Source organism: Coenobita brevimanus, chromosome 1 (assembly GCF_032717465.1).
Source record: "Coenobita brevimanus isolate Jiangsu-jjx chromosome 1, ASM3271746v2, whole genome shotgun sequence".
Taxonomy (NCBI): domain Eukaryota; kingdom Metazoa; phylum Arthropoda; class Malacostraca; order Decapoda; family Coenobitidae; genus Coenobita; species Coenobita brevimanus.
The window spans coordinates 49052728-49076011 of record NC_136954.1 but is presented as its reverse complement, the minus strand read 5'-3'; the positions used below and the strand labels follow the sequence as shown (position 1 = coordinate 49076011).

At 43.2% G+C, this 23284-nt stretch overlaps 1 non-coding gene across 1 annotated transcript; it reads right to left on the bottom strand.

The window, feature by feature from the left end:
- Positions 1-22271: 22271 nt before the first annotated feature.
- On the bottom strand, positions 22272-22390 carry LOC145390333 (5S ribosomal RNA). Its single transcript, XR_013895606.1, has one exon. It is a non-coding gene; the product is annotated as a 5S ribosomal RNA (ribosomal RNA).
- Positions 22391-23284: the final 894 nt, after the last annotated feature.

The window sequence follows — 23284 nt, the reverse complement described above, 5'->3', positions numbered from 1 at the left end:
TAGAGAGTTTTATTTTGAAGATGCTGAGCGATTCCATCTTGCATCAAAATTCAGCCTCTCTGAATGTAAAGGTTAGTAGATGCGAGGAGGAGGAGGAGGAGGAGCTGGGGGTTATACTCCTTTTACACTGACGTGGCCTACAACTGTCATCTCTATATCTTCACTGCTGAGCCGTAACAATATATTAACAACAGACTATAATGGTAGCCACGAAAAAAATAAAATGACATGGAAAGGACATAAACTCGTAGCATTGTCTATCTTTGGTACTAAGCCACGTAAAAAAATTTGGAAGAAAACGAAACTCTGAACCAAATAAAAGTGGGGGAAGTACACCAAAATCGGAATGTACCAGTAAATTATGGTCTACGGCAAAAAAATAAAAAAATAAAATGAAAAACGTACAACACCAAACTCTCTTGCCCGTGTGCTACCATTAACTCTTTTATGGTGGGAATTACTCCAATGTTTCATTACAGCTTTCGCCAAACGATTTTATTGAGCTTAGAGTGCGTACGCGAGCCTGAAATCGTCAATCCTTTCGCCGCAACATGTAAACTTTGTATTTTATTCTGATTATTCCCACGAGACGATTTCATTTGGCTCTGGAAAACTGATAATGCCAGACGATTTTATTAAACTCGGTGAAATCCATTGCAGCTGAGGGGTTAAGTAGCAATGAGATATTTGTTGCGGGATATGGGCTGGGGTGAGGCAGAGTTAGACTACGATCAGGTTGCATATCAATCGTAATGAGAGAGAGAGAGAGAGAGAGAGAGAGAGAGAGAGAGAGAGAGAGAAGGGGGGGAGATTTACCCTCATTAATCTTCAAGGAAACGTTTGAATAGAGACAAACGCACGAGTGTGGTAAAAGGCTATTAATGCTTCTCACCACACTGGCATAATACTGTGGAAAGACTGTTAAAACCCCATCAGCCACCCACCCACCCACCCACACACACACACACACACACACACACACACACACATTAAAGCAAAAAATATGTGCCTGTGAAATAACTGGTGTTACATCAGTTCCTCTCCAAACGTCTCTCCTTTGCTTGGAAAATCACGTCTGGAAGGAGCAAGGGTTAAACGAGAAAATAAATAAATAAATAAATAAATAAAAATGTTGTGTTGAAAGTGATATTACTCTTATTTAGCAAAGCAGAAGATCCTACAGTTCAGTCACTTTAACTTGGCCCAGATTTTCGTCCTTGTGTAGCTTATTTCGCGTCGCTCAGTGGCAGAAAAAGACAATGTTGCAGCGCTACATCCTTTCCATGGCACTTCTTCGTGACTAGTACTATATTCTAGCGTTAATCGCTCGCTACAACTCAGTAATCAAGATGGAGAGATGGCGATTTTGGGCCAGGTTGAAGTGAACAATGTATAGTAGTGAAAGGATTACTGAAAGGTTACATATGGATTACTGAAGGATTACAGACTGATTACTAAAGGATTACAGACTGATTACTGAAGGATTACTGAAGAATTAGTGATGGATGCTGACGTATTACTGAAGGATTACTGAAAGATTATTAAAGGATTATTCAAGGATTACCAAAGGAAACTGAAAAATTACTGAAGGATTACCAAAGGATTACCAAAGGATTACTGAAGGGTTATTGATGGATTAAAGATGGTATTCCCTGCAGTTCCAAAAGCCTCCCTAACACTTTTTCCTTAGCGATTCATTTTGTTTATCACATCTTGCTGTACTCTTGTGTGTTACATAAATCATTCCATTATCGCCATACTCTGCATATTAATGGTACAAAATCATATTAACCATCCATAACCAAAAATAAATCGCTAAGGAAGAGGTTCTAGGGAGCTTCCTTAACCGACAAGAATATGAACCAAGGATTTAATCAAAACCATATTAATCCCTCCAGCTCCAAACCCCTCCTTAGCTGAATAAAACCGTCTGTAAACAGCACAATAATGAAGCGAGAAACACGTCCTGGTAGTGAAGGGGCTGTCACCTCCCTCAGCATAATCAGGCGGAAAGATAACGTTAACACCTGCCTCGTCCCTCAGAGATAAGACATGGGGGGGGGCACACAAAGGTTCCTCTCCTATTAGGGACACCAGGGATTTGTTTTTACGTGTATTTCTTGTTATATCCAGACAATCCAGCTTAGACTTTTAGAACGAGAGAGAGAGAGAGAGAGAGAGAGAATTTACCCTCACTAAACTTCATACACCCCAATACTACAAGGGTGCCGGAGAAAGACGCCTTCACGTGGTGGCACCGATATAGTCACGGCCGCTATAAAAACGCCCCTCAACTCCCTCTCTATACCCCGAAAGGAGGATGGTGGACGGCAGATGAGTAACTTTAGCCTGGCGTCCTGCTTCACGTCAAGATAAGTTTGGGGTAACAACAACAGTAACAGCAGCAGCAACAATAACAACAACAACAACAGCAGAAGCAACAACAACAAGAAAAGCAACAACAGCAGCAGAAGCAACAACAACAACAATAACAACAAATGCAACAGGCCTTTCTTGCACTGAACAAAGTCGTATGGTTGCAGCGGGAACATACCTAAAATGACGTCACAAGAGGTTAATATCTACCATCACAAGAGGTTAATATCTACCATCACAAGAGGTTAATATCTACCATCACAAGAGGTTAATATCTACCATCACAAGAGGTTAATATCTACCATCACAAGAGGTTAATATATACCATCACAAGAGGTTAATATCTACCATCACAAGAGGTTAATATCTACCATCACAAGAGGTTAATATCTACCATCACAAGAGGTTAATATCTACCATCACAAGAGGTTAATATCTACCATCACAAGAGGTTAATATCTACCATCACAAGAGGTTAATATCTACCACCACAAGAGGTTAATATCTACCATCACAAGAGGTTAATATCTACCATCACAAGAGGTTAATATCTACCATCACAAGAGGTTAATATCTACCATCACAAGAGGTTAATATATACCATCACAAGAGGTTAATATCTACCATCACAGGAGGTTAATATCTACCATCACAGGAGTTTAATATATACCATGACAGGAGGTTAATATCTACCATCACAGGAGGTTAATATCTACCATCACAGGAGTTTAATATATACCATGACAGGAGGTTAATATCTACCATCACAGGAGTTTAATATATAATATCACAGGAGGTTAATATCTACCATCACAAGAGGGTAATATCTACCATCACAAGAGGTTAGTATCTACCATCACAGGAAGTTAATATCTACCATCACACGAGGTTAATATCTACCATCACAGGAGGTTAGTATCTACCATCACAGGAAGTTAATATCTACCATCACAGGAAGTTAATATCTACCATCACAGGAGGTTAATATCTACCATCATAGGAGGGCAATATCTACCATCACAGAGGGTAATATCTACCGTGGTCGGCGGAGTCTATAAGGCCACACTAACAGGCAGGTCGCTATCTTGTGCTGGTGAAATTATATAAACTATGTGGCGGTAATTATCTGAAGTCTTATCTTTGTAGTGGAAATGGAGTGAGGCCGGTGTGATGATGGAGGCGAATGAGGGAAAGCCTGAGGGAGGAGGGACAGAGGAGGAGTGAGGAGGCGAGAGGAGGAGGGTTGAGAAGGAGTGAAGGGACGACAGGTGGAAAGAAGATGTGAGGAATGAATGAAGAGGGAGAAACAAGATAAAAGAGGAGGGGAGAGAGAGATGTGGGAGGATAAGTTTAGGAAATGAATTATGAAGGGATGAGATGGAACAGGGGAGGGCAGGGGGAAGCGATGTATCTGAGGAGGGAAACGAGGAGTGTCAAGGGAAGAAGACTGGGGGAGGAATGAGATAGCGGAGAGAAAAACTAGGTGGAGGGTAAGAGTGAAAGGGTGGGGAGGGAGTGAAGGCAGGGAGGGAGTGAAGGCAGGGAGGGAGTGTGATGTAGGAGGAGGAGTGAGTGTATGGGGTAGGGAGACTGAGGAGAGGGGCCGGGGAAAGATGGGAAGGGAATGAGGGTGGGGAAGGAGAAACAGGAGGACAGGGAAGAGAGAAGGAGGAAGAGAAGTGAAGGGGGTAGTGGGGAAGCAAGATATGAAGGGGAGAAGAGGAAAAGGAGTGAGAGGGAAAGGAGTGAGGGGAAGAGTACAAGGGGCACAAAGGAAAGCAAACAAAAACATACCTGTTGGTCCATTCGTGGCTGATAGCTGACGAAACTGTTCTGTCAGCTAAAGACAATGACAGAAAAGCAGGAAGGCTCCCCTCCCCCCACTAAACCTTCCAGCTGAAGCCGACAGGAAATAGTGAGTAGAACCACCATGCAGCATAGAACAGCTGTCATGAAAATTTAGAGGAGAGAGGGAAAGGAGATCTTATTCTACATTATATACCTGAAAGATAGGTGTAAGAAGGGGTGAGGAAGGAGGAAAGAGTGGAGTGAGAGGAAAAGGGAAAAGGAGTAAGGGAAGGGGTAGAGAAATGAAGGTAGGGGGAGAGAGGGGAGGGGAGGGGAGGGAGGAGAAGAGTGAGAAGAGGGAAGAAGGCAAAGAGTGAGAAGAGGGAGGGAGGAGAAGAGTGAGAAGAGGGAAGAAGGCAAAGAGTGAGAAGAGGGAGGGAGGAGAAGAGTGAGAAGAGGGAGGAAGGAGAAGAGTGAGAGGGGGAAAGACGGAAAACTGAGGAGGGGTAAGAGGGAGGAGAAGAATGAGGGGAGGGAAGGGGGGAGGAGAGTAAAAGGAAGGGAAGGAAAGGAGAGAGAGAGAGAGAGAGAGAGAGAGAGAGAGAGAGAGAGAGAGAGAGAAGAGGCGTGAAGTAGGGGAGGGAGGAGAAACGTGAGGAGATGGAGGTGTGAAGTAGGAGTAGGAGAGGGGGGAGAGGAGTGAGGAGGAGGAAAAGAAAAGTGAGAGGGAAAGGAAACAAGCTGTGTCACGGGGAGGTGGGGGGGGGGGTGTAAGAGAGGGCAAAGACTAGACTCATAGTGAGGGTGACAAGACAGAGAAGCGAGGAGGGAGGCAGAGAAACAATATTTTTGGGTGAGGGAGGAGATGACGGTGAGGGGGTGTGTAAGAGGAGGAGAGAGGAGGAGGGGGGGTGAGAGGAGAGAGGGAGCGAGGAGAGGAGGGAAGAAGGGGGGGAAGGGGAAGGGAGAGACGAATGTGAGAAGGGAAAGGAAAAGATTAAAGAAAGGGGACAGCGACATATGAGATGATGGGGAGAAGAAAGAAGTAGGGAAAGAGAGGAAGGGGGAGGGAGAGAGGAAGGGTTAGGGGGAGAGAGAAGGGAATGGTGGAAGGAGAAGGGAAAATACGAGGAAAGACAGAGGTGGAGGAAGGCAAGATGCAAGAAGGGAGGGGTGAAGGTGAAGTGAAATGGAGGGAGAAAGCGTGTGAAAGTGGGGGAATGGAGAGAGGATGGAGGGGAAAAAGTGTCAGAATGGAAAGGAAAGGGAGAGACGAGGAGTGAGAAGGAGAAGGAGGAGAGGTGTGAGTGAGCAGGGGGGAAAGGAGTGAGGGGAGAAAGGCTGAAGAGGCTGGGAGAGAGGATGTGTTAGTTTGGGAGGGAAGGAGGAGGAGGAGGAGGAGGAGAGTACCGGTAGTTGTGAAGAGTTAGAGGGAAAGGGAGTAGAGGGAGTGTGAGGTGTGGGAGGAAAAGGGAAATGAAAACTGAGAGGAGGGGAGGGGGAGACAGATACAGAGAGGCTGGGGACAGAAAAATAAAGTGAAAGGGTGTGGAAGGAAAAAAGGTGGAAGGGAGGAGAACACGATCAGCAGAGGCGAATGAAACGAGAGGAAGGTGGGGAGAGAAGGGGCTGAGTAGGACAAGATGTGGGATGGTACATTATCTCGTCGAGGTCTTACTGGCTGGCTCATGGCAGGGGAGGGGGTGTTAAAGTTGGGGGGATGGAGGAGGTGGAGGGGGAGGAGTCGGAAAGTAAGTGTACGTTAGGTTCGGTGTTATCAATAATTACAAGCGGGAAGTGCAGTCTCATAATATATATATATATATATATATATATATATATATATATATATATATATATGACCTCTTTCAGGGTAGTTCCACTCCTCTTAACATCTGCAGGTCCGATGACTCACTATCAACTTACTTACATCGTCTGGATTAACTGGACTAGAACGTTAAATCTGTCCCGACCATGGAAGGGCAAATGCTGACAATATTAATACTCAGGCCCTAATGACTAGCTCTCAGCTGAAATGGAACGGGGTTAAAAATGTGGAAGGATAATACCGAAAAGAATTTTTGTTTTTACTGCAAATCATCGACTAGTTTACCATCCCCAAGACAAACCCAGGACAGCAGAAATATTAGTATCTCTCACGACCAACGTTTTGGTTGAGACCAAAGAACTTTGTTATTTTAACTTCCAACGGAGGACTTAATTTAGTCCAAAGAAACGGCAAACAAAGAACTCAGTTGTTTATTTCTCTGATACTATAAAGAACCTAACCTCTTTCCTCTTACGTACTATTCCCGTGTGTGTGTGTGTGTGTGTGTGTGTGTGTGTGTGTGTGTGTGTGTGTGTGTGTGTGTGTGTGTGTGTGTGTGTGTGTGTGTGTGTGTGTGTGTGTGTGTGTGTGTGTGTGTTCAAGAAATGACTGGCTGGAACATTATGTACTCGTCTTCCGTCCCTGTACACTTGGGAAGCCTGCGAAACCATGACAACAAAGAGGTATCACAAAGAGGTTTCACTGTGTTCTCGTTGCATTGGAAACTTCATGGCTCTTCCTTCACAGTGATTTATCTTTCATCAATGACGTTAGTATTGGCATTTATGATATTTATAGCTTTTAATAGCAATACAGTTTGCTTCAGTAACATACAGAAGGATAAAAACAGGTAAGAGGCAAAATAAATCGGTGAGAAAGAGTTGTCACGAAATCTCCCAGGTACGACTGTTACCTACTGCCTGGGCCTGGATTCTCACCTGCAGACTCACAAGCTTCCATTCTCTCTCTCTCTCTCTCTCTCTCTCTCTCTCTCTCTCTCTCTCTCTCTCTCTCTCTCTCTCTCTCACACACACACACACCCACACACACACACACACACACACACACCTCTGTCGTAACTCATACAAGAACGAATGGTGTGGCGATGTACTGCACTCACTGCTCTTACTATCCGTCCTACAGAAACAAATGCAAGATATGACAGTGAACTGATCGTATGTCTGGCTGTGAATCCGGACTCTGTGTTCATTTCACACTGGTATTCTTCTATCTATCTTTTGCCAGACGCCTCAGTCCCGTAAGGGCCACAAACAAAACGCTATGTCGCCCTGTACCCCGTCATTTCGCTGCCCTCTCCCCCGTCCAGACCTCCCTCTCTCATATACCCCTCCATCTTAACCTCAATAATTATATCACTGAAGGATACAACAGCCACCTACATATATTTAGGGGCTCGTATTCTTAAAGGGTTAGAAAGCTCCCTAACACCTCTTCCTTCCCGATTTATGCTTGGATGCAGCTGGTTAATGTCGTTTTGTACGTAACTGATTCAGTGTATGGTGATATTGGAATGATTTAAGCAACACAGAAGAGGAAGGCATGACTTAAAAAACAGGAGCTAAGGAAGTGTTGTTAGAGAGCTTCCCACCAGTATACGGGCCAGAGATACTTACCACTGATATACACACATTGTGAACACCTATCGACCTCTTGGGAGGTAAAAAATAAAAATATAAAACATCAAAACGACACACACCAACCGTCGGCTTCATTTCAAGACAGCACTGCCGACCTTAAGGAGGTGGTCCAACTTTCACGGTCCTGGAATCAAATTTTCGTCAGCTAAGAAAAGTTTCCAGGTTTCCTTCCTTTCCAGTTTATTTTGTATATTACACCTTTCTGTCTTCTTTTATGCTATCTTCATCTTTAGAGTATATAGACAAACGCTACAAAAATAATATACAAAAATAATTATATGGACTTATAAAAACTCTCCTGCCAGTTCGAATCTCTAAATGAAAGACACGTGATGGCGAAGCAGTAGACTGGTACTCGCTTCTTTGGTATTTGTGAGAGGGATGAGGTTATGGAGAAGGACTGGAGGAGGTGATGACCCCTATCCCTCCTCTTCCCGTCCCAATCCCTCTCACACAGTGCCATATAGGAGGATAGGCCTACCACAGAGGCGAGTGTCTGGGCCTACCTAGCCGTCACTTCTCTCACATTCAATGGTTCAAGCAGAAGGCGAAACGCGGAACTTCCTCCAGTGTACAGTTACCGACATAAACCTCGATCGTTGCACATCGATAATAATAATGAGTGAACAGTGACTTTCGAAACAAGGTAATGGGATCTACGGAATCAAACTTTTCGTAATACTGCGCACGAGTTTCGTAACTGTCAGACTAAAAACTAGACCGATATTCACGTCTGCAACAGCACCACCTGCAAAAATAGACACATCAGAAGGTGACAGAGTGCATCCTAACCTACCGAGAATGTGGATACTATTTTTATTGGCTTTAGACACAGGGTTCAAAATTTCACAGCCTGTGGTAAGATTTGGGCTTTGCCAGTGATATATGGTGAGCTGAAAGAACTGCTGTATTTATTTCTCACTGATGGAAATAAAGGAAATAAAGTCTGATCAATAATCTGTCTAAATGCAAGCGTAATTACCCTTGTGTTTCCTGTCTGGTCACGAGAGCTGGTTAGGAATCGTATTCTTGTCGAGTAAGGAAGCACCCTAATACCTTTTCCTAAGCGATTTATTTTGCTGAGTACACCTTACTGTCCTCCCCTGTGTTACATAAATCCTTCTAATATCGCCATGCTCTGCAAAAAAAGCGTACAAAAGTATATTAACCATACATATCTAAAACTACATTTCTAAGGGAGAGGTACTAAGAAGCCTCCTCAAGCGACGAGAATACAGGCCTTAATCTGGAATTATAATTCTCTCTCTCTGTCCTAACATCGACAGTGTGGTAGACAAAATAAAGTATAAAGTGTGAGGAGCTAAACCCATAATGGTATTAGTTATTAGGGGACGCGGTGGCTCCATCGGTAGAGAGGTGGCCTGCAGTCCTAACGGACCCCAGTTTAGCTCCCCGCTGGGGCAGGGAACAGTTTTTGGATCTGAATTTTATGAAAAGTATAAGACCAGCCGACATGTAAAAATACCCCCGCTAATACCGATACACCAGTCCTGTATAAGACAGCCCCAGCATGTTTTCAATATGGACGGTGGGTGATAGCGCCGAAGTGGTGACATGTTGAGGTGTGTGGTAGGCCTTGGGAGCAGGCTGTGAAGCCTATGCCCAGAGTCGGACACATAAAAAAAAAATACTCGTAATTAGCCCATTTTAACACTCATTTACGTGCTGCTAAATCCATTCGTTATTACACAGGCCCGTATTCTCGTCGGGTAAGAAGACTTCGTAGCATCTCTTCCTTGACGATTTATTTTCCAGACTACCCACAAATATCCTCGTTTTAGCTTATATCGTTTTCCTGTCGACCTACATTGCATGAATAACACAGAATAAAATAGTAACGGAGAAGAATAATGAATAAACCGGTAAGGAAAAGTTATTAATAAGCTTGCTAACCGCACGAGAATACCGCCCCCGTCTTGACGCATCTGTTTACAAAAATATCAAGTAATACAAATGGTTTGGACACCGTGCCGTACGTCGTAACACAGTTTTATAGGTGGTTTTATTTGCATATGATACGTAAATTTCCTGTCTCTCCATTTCTTCCAAATAATTTACAATCTTAGGTTAAAAAAAGATACCATAATGATGATAAAGATGATGATGAAAATGATGATGAAGGTGGTGGTGGTGATGATGATGATGGTGATGGTGGTGATTGTGGTGGTGGTGGTAATTAATTGCCAAATGAACATTTCGTCTAAGTGACGTTGCAGTTAGTCAGATAATGGAACACTGTATTATAATGCAAACCTTACAGCAATTTATATTCTCTCATATTGTTATGTTCTTTTATACTGTTAAATTGAACTTACCCTTTACCTGACGATTAAAATCATCACGATCACCATCACCACTATCAACATCATTAAAACTTCCCACATCCCTGTGGGAAGTATTTTGTTTTTGTCTATTTTATTATTAATGTTGTTATTCTAGGGAAGACCTAAATCGCAGCCATTCGTACACCGTTTGAGCTACAGCCTTCATTAATTGCCATATTTTAGTACGGTACTGGTTAGCCTCTTCATGTGATCAAATATCATCCTGATCCGATAACCGGACCCCGACAAGATCCAGAAAAAAAAAATAATAATAACTACAGCTCAAGAACCACGTACATTAGAGAGCAGAAAAAATCATGGCTTACACCTGGGACTTGGCCGGAATGCAGTGCTCAGTACAGACCAGATCGGATCATTATTCTCTAATATCGCCTATGCTCCAACAATTTCGACCACTCGCCACGAAAAGTACCAGATTTTACATGAAGGAATAAAGACAGAGCCACCAAACTTCGTGGACTTAAAGATTTTGATGACCTAAGGTGACATGCAGATCAGTGACTTTGACCTCAAGATCCCTTACATACAGCTCGGCTTCTAGAAGGCAATGGTGTGGGATTATATTTTTAATCAAAATTATCCTTGGACAGTTTCGAGGGGTTCTAATTCTTATTATTACCATCCCCGATAGCGAAGCTGGAATTGATTGCAATTTGTCCGTCTGTGTGTGTGTGTGTGTGTGTGTGTGTGTGTGTGTGTGTGTGTGTAGCACAACTTCGTAACCGCTCAAGATATCACGAAATTGTACAGGTGTGTAGTAGGGAAAAAAAAATCGATAGCGAGTTCGAAATTGGTGAAAGTAGGTCAAGGTCTGTTAGTCTGCTACCATGATAACTTTGCAACCGCTGAAGACATCATCACAAAATTTTACAGGTGTGTCGTTGGGATGAAAATCTACGGGTATTGTTTTCAGTTTGTTTCTCTGTGTGTCTGTTAGCACGATAACTTCGCAATCGCTCAAGATATCATCATACAATTTTACAGGTGTGTTGCAGGGATGAAATTTTCCAACGAGTTCGAAACTGGTGAAAGTAGGTCAAAGACTGTGTGTCTGTTACCACGATAACTTCGTAAACGCTCAAGATATCATCACAAAATTTTACGGTTGTAATAGGGGTGAATACCTCCTACTAGTTCGAAATTGGTGAAACTAGGTCAAAGTCATATTTCAAGCTGCCCTAGATACGTGTAGGCTCGCGGATGTTGTGATTCCCCCCTTGGGAGGTCCTCTAGTTGTTGCTGTTATTATTATTAGTATTAGTATTAGTATATTAATATTCATCATCATTACAGCCCTAAAAATTTTCATTTTCTTTCAAAATCTGACATTCTTTTTGTCCATCACCTTGTGTTCCATTCAGTCATTCCCTTCCTAGGTACACTTTCAGGTGGATTCGCTGAGTTCATTCTCTCCCCTCGTCTCCCTTCAATGGACTGCCTGTGTGACAGAAATGACAAAATGATTGGTATTAGCCATTCATTAACACACATTGCTGCTCTGAGTGCTCCAATCAACAATCAATCCCAAAACTGCATTGCCCGTATCAGCCAAAAAAAAAAAAAAAAAAAAAAAAAAATCCCAGACCTCTCCTTGGCCCTCATTCTCTTCGGTTAAGGAAACTCCCTAACACCTGTTCCTTAGCGATTTATTTTATTATGCTTAACCCTCCCGTGTTGGTTAAATTATTTAGATATAGCCACACCAAAATTATTTCAACTAGCAGGATCCAAAATAAATTGCTAAGGAAGTGGTGTTAGGGAGCCTCCTTAACCGACGAGAATACGAGATTGTCAGCATCTATACGACGAACTACCATTTTAGTTTGTTCTTCTGACCTCCAGGCCGTTGTGTTCAATATCACCACTAATAGAAGAGAATAATATTGTTATTCCGACCATGAGAGGGTTGAGGTAGACAGTCAGTTGTTGCTGAGTCCCAACCTTCCTCCAGAATACGAATACGGACGACAACAGTCAATTTACATCAAGGTTCTTAATAATACAGCTTCTTTCAATTACATCATCCTTATACCCTCTCCTACCTTATATACCTCCTCTTCATCCTTGGCCTATCTCTGCTTCTTCTTTGAGTCATACACTTCTTTACTCTTCTCTCCATTTTATTCTTGTTCTGCCACTAATTCTCTCGTCCACATAATCTTCTCTTCCAGATACCTTATTCTCCGTCTAACCCTCCTCCTTCCAACCTCTCCACACCCAAACCCCGTCCCACCTCTGTCCCTCAGCCTCGCCCTCGATTCTTCACTCCTTCTCCTCCCTGCATTTCTAAGTAGCTCATTCAGGCCTCAGGCGTTGGGGAGTCAGTGATGAGAGCACCTGTTGACATCATGGCCAAGTGTGTGTGTGTGTGTGTGTGTGTGTGTGTGTGTGTGTGTGTGTGTGTGTGTGTGTGTGTGTGTGTGTGTGTGTGTGTGTGTGTGTGTGTGTGTGTGTGTGTGTGTGTGTGTGTGTGTGAGAGAGAGAGAGAGAGAGAGAGAGAGAGAGAGAGAGAGAGAGAGAGAGAGTCGAAATTATAAAAATGTTTGTTAGGAATATATTTACTCGCCCGTGGGAGGGAAGTACTAGGACTGTGTGTGTGTGTGTGTGTGTGTGTGTGTGTGTGTGTGTGTGTGTGTGTGTGTGTGTGTGTGTGTGTGAGAGAGAGAGAGAGAGAGAGAGAGAGAGAGTGACGAAATTATAAAAATGTTTGTTAGGAATACATTTACTCGCCAGTGGGCGGGAAGTTCTAGGACTATGAGTGTGTGTGTGTGTGTGTGTGTGTGTGTGTGTGTGTGTGTGTGTGTGTGTGTGTGTGTGTGTGTGTGTGTACTCTTGGTCCAGTGTGTGAAACCTAAGTCATGGCAAATATAAAGTGTGTGTTGGTAGCAAATAATTATATACAGTATACATGCATATGTTCGCACTTTGTCGGTTCATAACGATAATATATAGATTTTGACAAACATAGCCATCAAAACACCTCAGTTTTTGCATTCAGAACTCTCACTACAGACAGGTGTTCCTCACTGTATTAGGTCAGCGCGTGGATAGTTAATTACGGCTACCACTCTCCCTCCAGGGAACATGTCTTATCATGCATGTGACTTCCTATTGGGCTATGGACTGTATCAGTTACAGTACAGGAAGCAACTCTCAGACAGTGAAACATCCGCGTCCAACAACTGATCCAAGGGCCAAGCATTTGTCATTGCCCAGTGACCTTGACTCAGATCGAAAAACTTCATCCATGCCTGGCCCTCAACCCTTCCGTCAAGTTTGGTTCAGATCGGATCAAGAAGTTGGCTTTGCCATGTGACCATGACTCTGGCCTGCTGTACTCAAAACAGAACCTGTTCATCCTTGACTGAATCTAAGTCCTTTCACACAGTTTGGAACTGAATAAAACTATCTAATTTGACCATATCATTTGATCTTAACCTCTGATCTATTGTTTCCACAAACAATATGTCAGCCCATGAGCTGACCCTCAGTTCTTCCACCAAGTTTAGTTTAAATGAGAATGAAATTACTTAGCTTATTTTTAACAAACACAAACACACGCAAACACAGAAATGCACACACACACACACACACACACACACACACACACACACACACACACACACACACACACACACACACACGCACGCGCGAGCGCGAGGGGGAGGGCTGTGGATCCGAAAAAGGCTGCAAGGCCACATCAAGACAATGAAAGTCAAATAAATACAAAACAATGACATATGAATATCTAAAACAATTAAAATACAAAGGCACAATTATTACGAAAGTGATGGGGCAGAACAAAGACGATGGGAGGGTAAAGGTGGCAACATTAACTCACTAAACCTCCTATGGACACTAGCCTAATTCCCTGGCGTCAGCGAATAGGGAAGATAGGACAAGGTAAAAGTTAACTCTCTCATGGTCGGTACAGCTCTAGTAATGTATTCCTGCTGACACTTGATGACCCTCCTGCTATGAGTGATTCCCAGTAGTCAGAGTGCTAACCCGGTCTTGGTCGTGTTTTAATATAGTTATAAACACTTTGTGGAAACGCGACCATACACAGGTGACAGCAGTAGGTGGGTGTGGTGTGGTGCGTGAGGCGTGGCGTGACATGGCATACTGTGGCGTGGGATGACGAGGGGCGATGCGACATGGGATGCTGTGGTGTGGGGTGGCGAGGCGTGTTGTGATATGGCATAGTGTGGCGAGGTGTGGGATGACGATGCTGGTGTGACATGGAATAGTGTGGCGTGGGGTGGCGAGGCGTGGTGTGACATGGAATGGTGTGGCGTGGGATGGCGAGGCGTGGTGTGAAATGGAATGGAATGGAATGGAATGGTGTGGTGTGGTGTGGGGTGGCGAGGCGTGGTGTGAAATGGAATGGTGTGGTGTGAGGTGGCGAGGCGTGGTGTGGCGTGGTGTTGCTACTGTTCACACGTGTTGCGTCTCATCAAAATATTAATTATGTACCAGGTGGGAGCAGATTCTCGCCCTACCTGCGCCACTGCTGTTGCCACGCTCAGTACTGTGTTGTGTTGTATGATCCTTCATGTTAAACATGATGTTCACATTAGGTGCCACAGAGGGGCAGTCACGTGGTGGAGCCGATATAACCAGGCGGCTCCGTTTCCTAGTTATGCAAACGTCCCTTGGTGGTGTTGACGAGGAACCTACACGTAGTGGCGCTGTGCACCCTGGGTTGAGCAGCTGCGACATTCACCTGGGAGCCAAACTTCCTTACAGTACACCGCACCTCGCCGTGGGATGGAACCTGGTCCGACCCTGGTGAGGCGTTGTCTACCAACAGAGGACGCCGGAACCCTACACGGTGTATGTACTATACTGTACTTTACCTGTAGGACGGCCCCACGTAAGTAGTTGCTTACCAGTGATCGACGGGTCTGATCGACCTGAGATGGACCGAGGTTATGCAATAACAACAAAAACATCGTAAAACAACAACAACAACAACAATAATAACAAGTCCCCCAACTTCCTATGCCCCGAAAAGAGGCCAGAAAGTAGGAGAGGAAGTAAGTTCAGCTTGCAGTCACTGAGTTTTCGTCCAGTAAGCATAACACATCATCAAAATAAAGCTTTGCAGGCGGGACGGCCCTGTAGTATTTCACTCTGATTACACCCAGACAATTTAACACAAATCAAGAAATTCTTCTCTTGCTAAAGGAATTGTGAAGCGTATTGCTCATTCCCGCCGGACATTGCTAGCGTTATTACCACACGCTTTGTCCATGTTCAACATTATGTATTGTATCACTTACTTGATTACGTTATTCTGACTACCACAAGACGTTTTTACCCGGCGGTTTTATTCACCGTTAGTAGGGAACTCGTTCATGAAAAATGTCTACTCTTTCTATCCAGTCGTGTCCCCTACGATGAACACAATCTGAAGAAGGCAAATGTAAAGTGAAAAATGTGCCATAGGATGAAACAGATGTGACACTGCAATGTGTGATGCACGTGTGGCATTATGTAGGAGCAGTAGTGTGAAGCGTGGTATTGCGTGGTGTGGTAGTGTGAGGGGTGGCAGTGTGTTGTGTGGTAGTGTTTGACGTGGCGATATGATGTACGGTAATGTATGATGTGGTACCAGGTATGTTGTGTGGTGTGGTGTGGTGTGATGTGATGTGGTAATGTTTGGTGTAGTAGTGTTTGATGTGGAAATGTTTAATGTACATGTTTCTGGCATGGTAGTGTATAGCAAGGCAGTGTATGGTTAGTGCATAACGTGGCTGTGTGTGCTGTGGTGGTGTGTGGCGAGATGGTGTGTAGTGTGATAATGTAAAGCAATGGTTCCCAAACCCATGGTCGTGACCCAAATGAGGGTCGCAAGGATGCTCCTGAGGGTTGCGAGATGGTTTGAAAAAATAATAACAATAGTAAAAATAAGAAAATGAAAAAAAAAATGTTAAAGAACAAAACAGTGCAAAAAAATTTACATCACAATTTTGGAATATAAAGTGTCATTGAGACTCTGGAACGGGAAAATAGTTGTGAATAATAAAGCATCGAAAAATGTAAGCAAACTCTGACGAATTCGAGTCTGTTCACGTCCAATACATGCACGACGAGGCGGCGGGAGCCTGACGCAATCGCAGTATCGTTTTCTTACTCACTTCTGGCGTTGTTGCGTTGGATGACTGGCGTGCTCTGATACACAATTATCATAACGTAAGTTTTGTCTGCCTCTTGCCTTTTTTTAATTTACTGCGACTGGTAGGTGGTGGCGACCGTCATCCACTCACTTGATGTAGTGCTGCTTACTTCTTCCTTAGCCTTTATGATTCTTTTTCTATGCCTGCCCTCCTCTCTTCCTATTTCTCTCATCTTTCCTGTCACTTCTTATTACTTTTCTTTCCTTTACAGGTGGCTTTACATTGAGTGACAAGCCAAATGGTTTTCTGTAAGCCAAGAAACCACTTACAACGCTGGGTGGTAACCATATAACCAAACCATACATGCTCCCTACCTGTTAACAAGTGGGTTGGTGGAGGGTTAGTGCCCCTCCCCATAAAACAAATAACTCAAAGTCAAATGGCCACCCCTTATGAGATTATGGCGTCTGGCAATAGACAGACAGATAGATAGATAGCCAAGCGAATTATGATTGTGGAAATCACCATTTTTGTTTGCTAAATTTATCAGCAATAATCAAGTCAGAAGGGCTCACTCATGAAGGCGCTTCATAGTTGCCAGTCAACAGTTTGTTTTTCTTTGCTTGCCAAATTTTGCAATGTTACGTTTACATGAAGTTGTGCCTTTCATTTTCTTCGATCAACATGATATCGAAATTTTATTGATTATTAAATTAACTTAAAGCGCAGTAAAATTTATTCAATAACTTTTACTGAATCTTACTTTACGCAGTCCACTGAATTTTATCCATAAAATTTTATTGGATAACACTAAATGAAGAAACAATAAAATTATGTTTCCGCCCGGAGGTCGCAAAAAAAATATATATAATAATAATAATAAATCTGTTTAAGGTCGCGGCCAAAAAACTTTGGGAAACACTGATGTTTGATGTGATGCGAGGAGTGTGTACGAGGTGGTAATGTTGAATAACAGTGTGATGAGTGGCAGTGTGTGACATGACAGCATTAGGTGTGGTAGTGTGAAGGTATTGCAATGGGTGGTGCCGAAGTGTGTGGCGTGGTAGTGTGTGAACTGGTGATGTGATGTGTGACAGTGTGAGGTTTGGAAATACGAGCCATGAATGTAAGGTAAATGATCGAAAACATCAGTGTCTATTACAGCACATTAAATATCTAGCACCAAACACCTATACCCCCCTTACTAATTAACAAGTCTCTCTCTCCCTCTCTCTCTCTCTCTCTCTCTCTCTCTCTCTCTCTCTCTCGACAGGTGGGAGGGGGCGGTGGAAGGCCAAGACAGATCCAAATAATTACAGTATATCCAGCTGAGGACCTAGGAAGCCAACTCGTCCCGGCCAAACAGTGGAGGCAACAGGGAAGTTTATAACGACGCGAACATAGACTGGTGGCACTCCCTCCACCTAAACTTCCCTGACAATGTGAAACTGTGAAGACCAGCCAATGTAGCTGCCAGTTCGTAAATACGGCTTGTTTTTTTATCTGCAGTGCTACTGATAGTAGAGAGGTGTTTGATAATACTGCATTTTTTTCGGTTAGGATTTAATATGACTTTCTTCTTTAGACACCGATTGTGTCTTCTGAAGCCGTTAATAGGTGCAAATGCAGACTGGAGTTATGAAAATATGTCTTGCTTCTCCAAGGTGTCTGCTGATTTTACGAGGGAAGTAATGATATGATTATCGTTTCGGTTACACTGGAATGAATAAAAATGAAATACCTTCCCTTGCGATGTTTTTTTTTTTTTTTAATCAAATGAGATTCTATATTATGGCTTAATAATACGGCGAAAAAATTAATATAATTTTTTTCTTTTAGGCACATGCTAATCTGCCTGTTTCTGTTAAGATGCTATTGATATCAGGTGATGCTGAATGGCTGCAGAAGTCTGTTTCAGGTAACAACTGAAACTGGCTCTATCCGTGTGTACAAATATGCTGTATAAAATAATAATAATAATAATATAGACAGATAGGTAGATTGTTAAAGAGAGTGAGTGAATGAATGAATTAGGCTACAGCATTACAACACACAAGGATGTAATCTCCATGTGTCAGTCTCATTACAGCCAACATATTGCCCTCACCCCCACACCCACACTACCAGTCTCCTCCACTCCTACACCTTTCCCAACATCCTAGCTTTACGAGTCGCGTTCTAGGGAGCATTGGGACTTGGCAAAAAATGACGATCTGCCTTAATGTCTCTCTAGTCATCGATAATTCTCTATGCTAATTAAGTTACTGACTGAAAATCTGTCTCCACAACAGCAACCATTCTCTGAGCTGAAGACGGTATATGACTTTGGCCGAAATGATATGTAAACTTCCTAATTCCTGATCAAGATATTTTTTATTTATCTATCATTTTCATCACTTACTGGCTAACTCCATGTTGTCTTTATTGTTAGTCGTGTCTCCTTTCTTGTATTCCTTCTTGTTTAATTGTGGCAGGCACTTCTACACTTCAGAATTAACCGATTCCGACCAAACCTAGATACAATGACCAGCCTATGACCTAGTTGTGTCCGCAAGATTTTGGTTGTTAGGCAACTACGTGTTGCCTAGCAACGGTCGAAAACCAGTTTTTTTCGTACTTTTCACGCTTTGAGTTGTAAAAGCATTACTAATGGGCACAGAAAACTCTAACTTTGCGTAATCTAGAGGTCATTCCCTATTGGAAGTGTGCCAACTATTTCTACCCCTCTCTCCTCTAGTTTCGAGTGGCGACCCTGTGAAAACTGGCCTCGGCATCCCTAGCAACTAGTACCGGTTTTCAATAATGCCCTCCTAGTTCCCAAGCAGCTTGATGACTCTGAATGAAAGTTTGCATGCCTAGCCTATAGACACTAACTAGCACTACAACTTTCTACTGTACATCTATGTGCTACATTGGCCAGGTCAGGGACCAAAGGTCATCAAATGCAAAAAACGGTGAAAATAGCTAAAATCACGACTATGCACGCGCAAAATGCTAAGGCTCAGAAGATTATTATGCCAGGGACATGGTTCTTGCGTGGAATGTTGCACTGGAGTACCTCCACAGAAAAATGACTGTGTCGAAATTCACTTCCAGTCGCTGGCAGTGCCAGCTAAAAGTTGTACCTCTGGTGGGCCATTCCGCATATTTCAAGTTCCCTAGCTCCACAGTGGATGGATGGAATCGAATGAAACTTTGTATGCTTATAGACGTTAATGAGTACTACAAGTGTGCTTCGTACATGCATGACCTATCTCCCCCAGGTCAGTGATCAAAGGTCATCAAGTGCAGAAGATATGAAAAGCGCCAAACTTACGGCCTTGTTCACGTGAAATGCTACGACTCTGAAGATTATTAAGTCAGGGCCATGATTCTTGGCCGGAATGTTGCACTGGAGTACCACCATATAAAAATGACTTTTAATGCCGAAACTCACTTCCGTTCGCTGACAAAGTTCGGTCCGCTTAGAGAAGGCCATCGTCGACTACCGGCATGTTTTGATTGCAATTTGTGTCTTTGGACTTAATACATTCGTCTGATGTTCGTCTAATAAGATAAAACTTCGTGAGTCATTGCCAATGGGATTCTCTCTTAAATCCGATTGCCAGTGGGATCCCCTCTTAAATCCGATGATGGTTTTGCATTTATAGATCTTTCCTACGCTACATCCACGTGAATGTTTACAACCTCCAAGCTTTTTATGCATGTTACTACTACTTGCCATTATTTACTTTTCCTATCGGCTAACGATTTTATCCAACCTACAAGACTCTTCCAACACAGCCCCTTCAAACCATTGGTCAGGGAATACGTCAAGAAAGTTGTCCAAAGCATGGTACAAGGAACAGTCATAGTACCGAGGCTGCAGAGTTCCAATGGGTTTAGCTATACTAGTCAATCGCAGCCAGTATTCAACCAACCGTTCGCCAGGATTACGACACGCATGTTTTAACGCATGAAATGTAGGTTGGAGAGTTTGTTCTGGGGACAGCAGCGTTGTGAGAATAGATTTAAACCGGTCCCAATCATCATTGGCCCTGACAATAAGGTCCTCAATGCTGTCATGTACCCCACCTAGAGTGTACTCCCTGACCACATCAAAGCGACCGGCAATAGTCCACCTCGGTCCTGTGGTCTTACTCTCTATGTCCTGAAGCCATTTGCTAAGGTCTGTTTCTAAGATGACTCCAGGATATTCAGGTAATGTGACAGTTCTACTTGCAGCAAAGCTCTTTAACCCTTTAACGCGGTAGACAGTATCCTTAGCATTATCGGCAATAGCCTGCGACAGTTGGTCGGAGAGGGTAGCGATCCCTGCTGCAGCATCAGCCATTTCGAACAGTACTTCGTCTGAGTCTGTGTCTGAATCAAAGTAATGAGCAAAGGAAATTTCGTCCGGACCACTGTAAGAACTAGAGTCGCTACTGAATTCCATACACGAGTGTAAGAACCTAGGTGTGGAACCACTTAACTCAAAAGTTTAATTAAGCCTTAAATATCCCATTAAGCTGCCACCATTGTCGTGCCCTCCACTCTCTACTTACCCTTGGTATGTTTCGTACTCAGTCTCGCCAAGTACGGTGAATGGCTGCCACTAATGAGTATTGGTAGCGTGTGGCAGTAGAAGCGGAGAGTGTGGAGACAAGCCCAGAAGGGACCTGTAACCTCGTAGGTTAGGGCAACAAGATATTAAATACCCCTTTCTGCCCCAGACTCCCTCCCTGACTTCCCAAATTAACAGTTCCACACTAAGGTTACAAAACACAGAAAAAAATTTTACTTTACTTTTTTAACAATCTGCTACAAAGTGTTTACACTACTTCAGAACAAATTACACAGTTATAACATTAACTTACTATCCCGAGTTTCATCTCGACACAAGGGAAATTTCAATCACCTATTTACGACTTGACAGCAAGTAAGTACTTGACTTGATAGCCATATAAGGCTTCAGTCTACTTATTAAAGACTAGACGTCCATCCATGAGTGACAGAGGTTCACTTAAACGTTATAGTTCTTACTCTAAGTTAACTCTACTACTTAATTAATATTCGCCACGACCTGGAACAACGCGTCAAATAATATTGCTGGTTTTCCCGAGTAAAGACTGCCGGTACTTTACTTTACTCTAACGGCACTTATATACCTTGCATTACTTTCCCGCAAGACTATTCTTCACTACTTCTACTCACCAGTACCGCGAAGCCCATGGTCGTGGCTGTTCTGGCCGTCTGTCCCAGCTGAACACAAGACAATCCTGTCTGACTGCCAAACCTTCTCTAGCCCCATCTCTCTCATAAGCGTGCTTATAAACACCTCTCATACACACCGAGTCACTAATACACCATACTCCATCCTGTATACATCCTGCATACACCCTTGTTCTTACGCACTGGCACACCATTATGAGTGAGGATTCACAGATGACTACCACCCCCGGGACCCCCCAGGGTACCTCGAGTACCGGTACATTAGCCTCTGACCCCTGGATCCTCGAGAGCTATGATTAATGTGCATCTTGGGTGTTTTTCCCACCTAGCCACCCTCCTTACGTAGTCACCCTCCTTTTCTCATCACTCCTTTATTCACTTCGTTTATTCTAGTACTTCATCTTCCCCTTCCTCCGCAATTCTCTCCAGCCCTCGCTGTCCCCCAGCTCCCTGTGCTCTTTTCCACTCCTGCTGGGCACGTGCCAAAACCTCAGCACCATGCTTACGTCGTAGCGTTCTATATGCTGCTTTCAGGTACTTCTGGCGTTCACGACCCATTCTCCTATCGTCCCTCGCTCCATATTCGTCTGCCCCACATCCGTCTTCTTCCCTACTCCTCCTTTCTCAGCCTTCCTCCTCTCCCCCTCTACTCCCACTTGACCCAGGCCTCGGTCTGAAGGGGCCGTGTGAGTAAGAGGTGGAGATGACGTCAGGAGCAGCGGTATTTGGGTGGGCGGCAAGTACATGATCGTTGCAAGCCCGACATATATATATATATATATATATATATATATATATATATATATACATCCATCCATTGCCAGACGCCATGTATCCCAAACGGGGTGGTCAAGGGCTTAGACTTAATTGTTTTACAGGGAGGGGCACTAATCCTCCACCAACCCCACTTGACACGTAGGGATGCCAACAGCATCTGGTGTTCCCAGGCGGTCACCCATCCAAGTACTAACCAGACCCAACGTTGCTTAACTTCGCTGATCGAACGGGAAGCGGTGTACTCAACGTGGCATGGCCGTTGGTATATATATATATATATATATATATATTGTTACATAGCCTATGATTTCATCATCCTTTGTGTAATTTTAACGCACAGTATGCTGCATGTTTGATCACGAGCGTGTTCTGCCTCAGTTCCCCCCTTCTACCGTTATAGTAGAGTAAGTCATCATTTCTGTTGCCGAGTGCGGGATTGTCAACTCTTTGTCCCCATGGCTTCATTTGCGCGTCCTTCTTACAAGTTGTATCAAGCTCTCCTGGCCCCTATATAATGAGCTCAGTCTCTGCATCATGGCCACTTAGATCTGCTCCTCATTTTGTTCACATCTCTGTCCTCCCCTGTACAGTTATTATTATTGTGAGTGCTCAAGAAATCTCCAACATCTAGCAGCTGTGTGTAATTTGAGTATAACCGTTGTTGCATTTTGTTCTTGTGCTGTATGGCATAAGTTTAATTTGTAGGCCTAGTGAAGTTTGTAATTTATGTAGGGTTCTTTGTCAGTCATTTTTTATAATAGTTTGTATCTGTAATAATTTATCTGGCATTCACTGAGTATTATCTGGTATATAATTTTATCAGGGCTGACTTAGATAAATTTACTCTTGCTAATTTCGTGTTAATAGAGGCTATTGCAGTTAACCATATATTTAACCCGTTTTTGCCATTACATTATCCTTATGAGTCCTGAATGTTTTGTTGTTAGTTTAAGCATTAAACTTTAACTTGTAATTTTACCTAACTCTTGTTTTGAACCTGGAACTTTACGGGACAGTAGTGACTCTTCGTATTCTCACTTAAAGTGTACATTATCTTTCTCTGTTCCGTAACAATATATATATATATATATATATATATATATATATATATATATATATATATATATATATATATGTCGTTGCCTATGAGAATGCCAA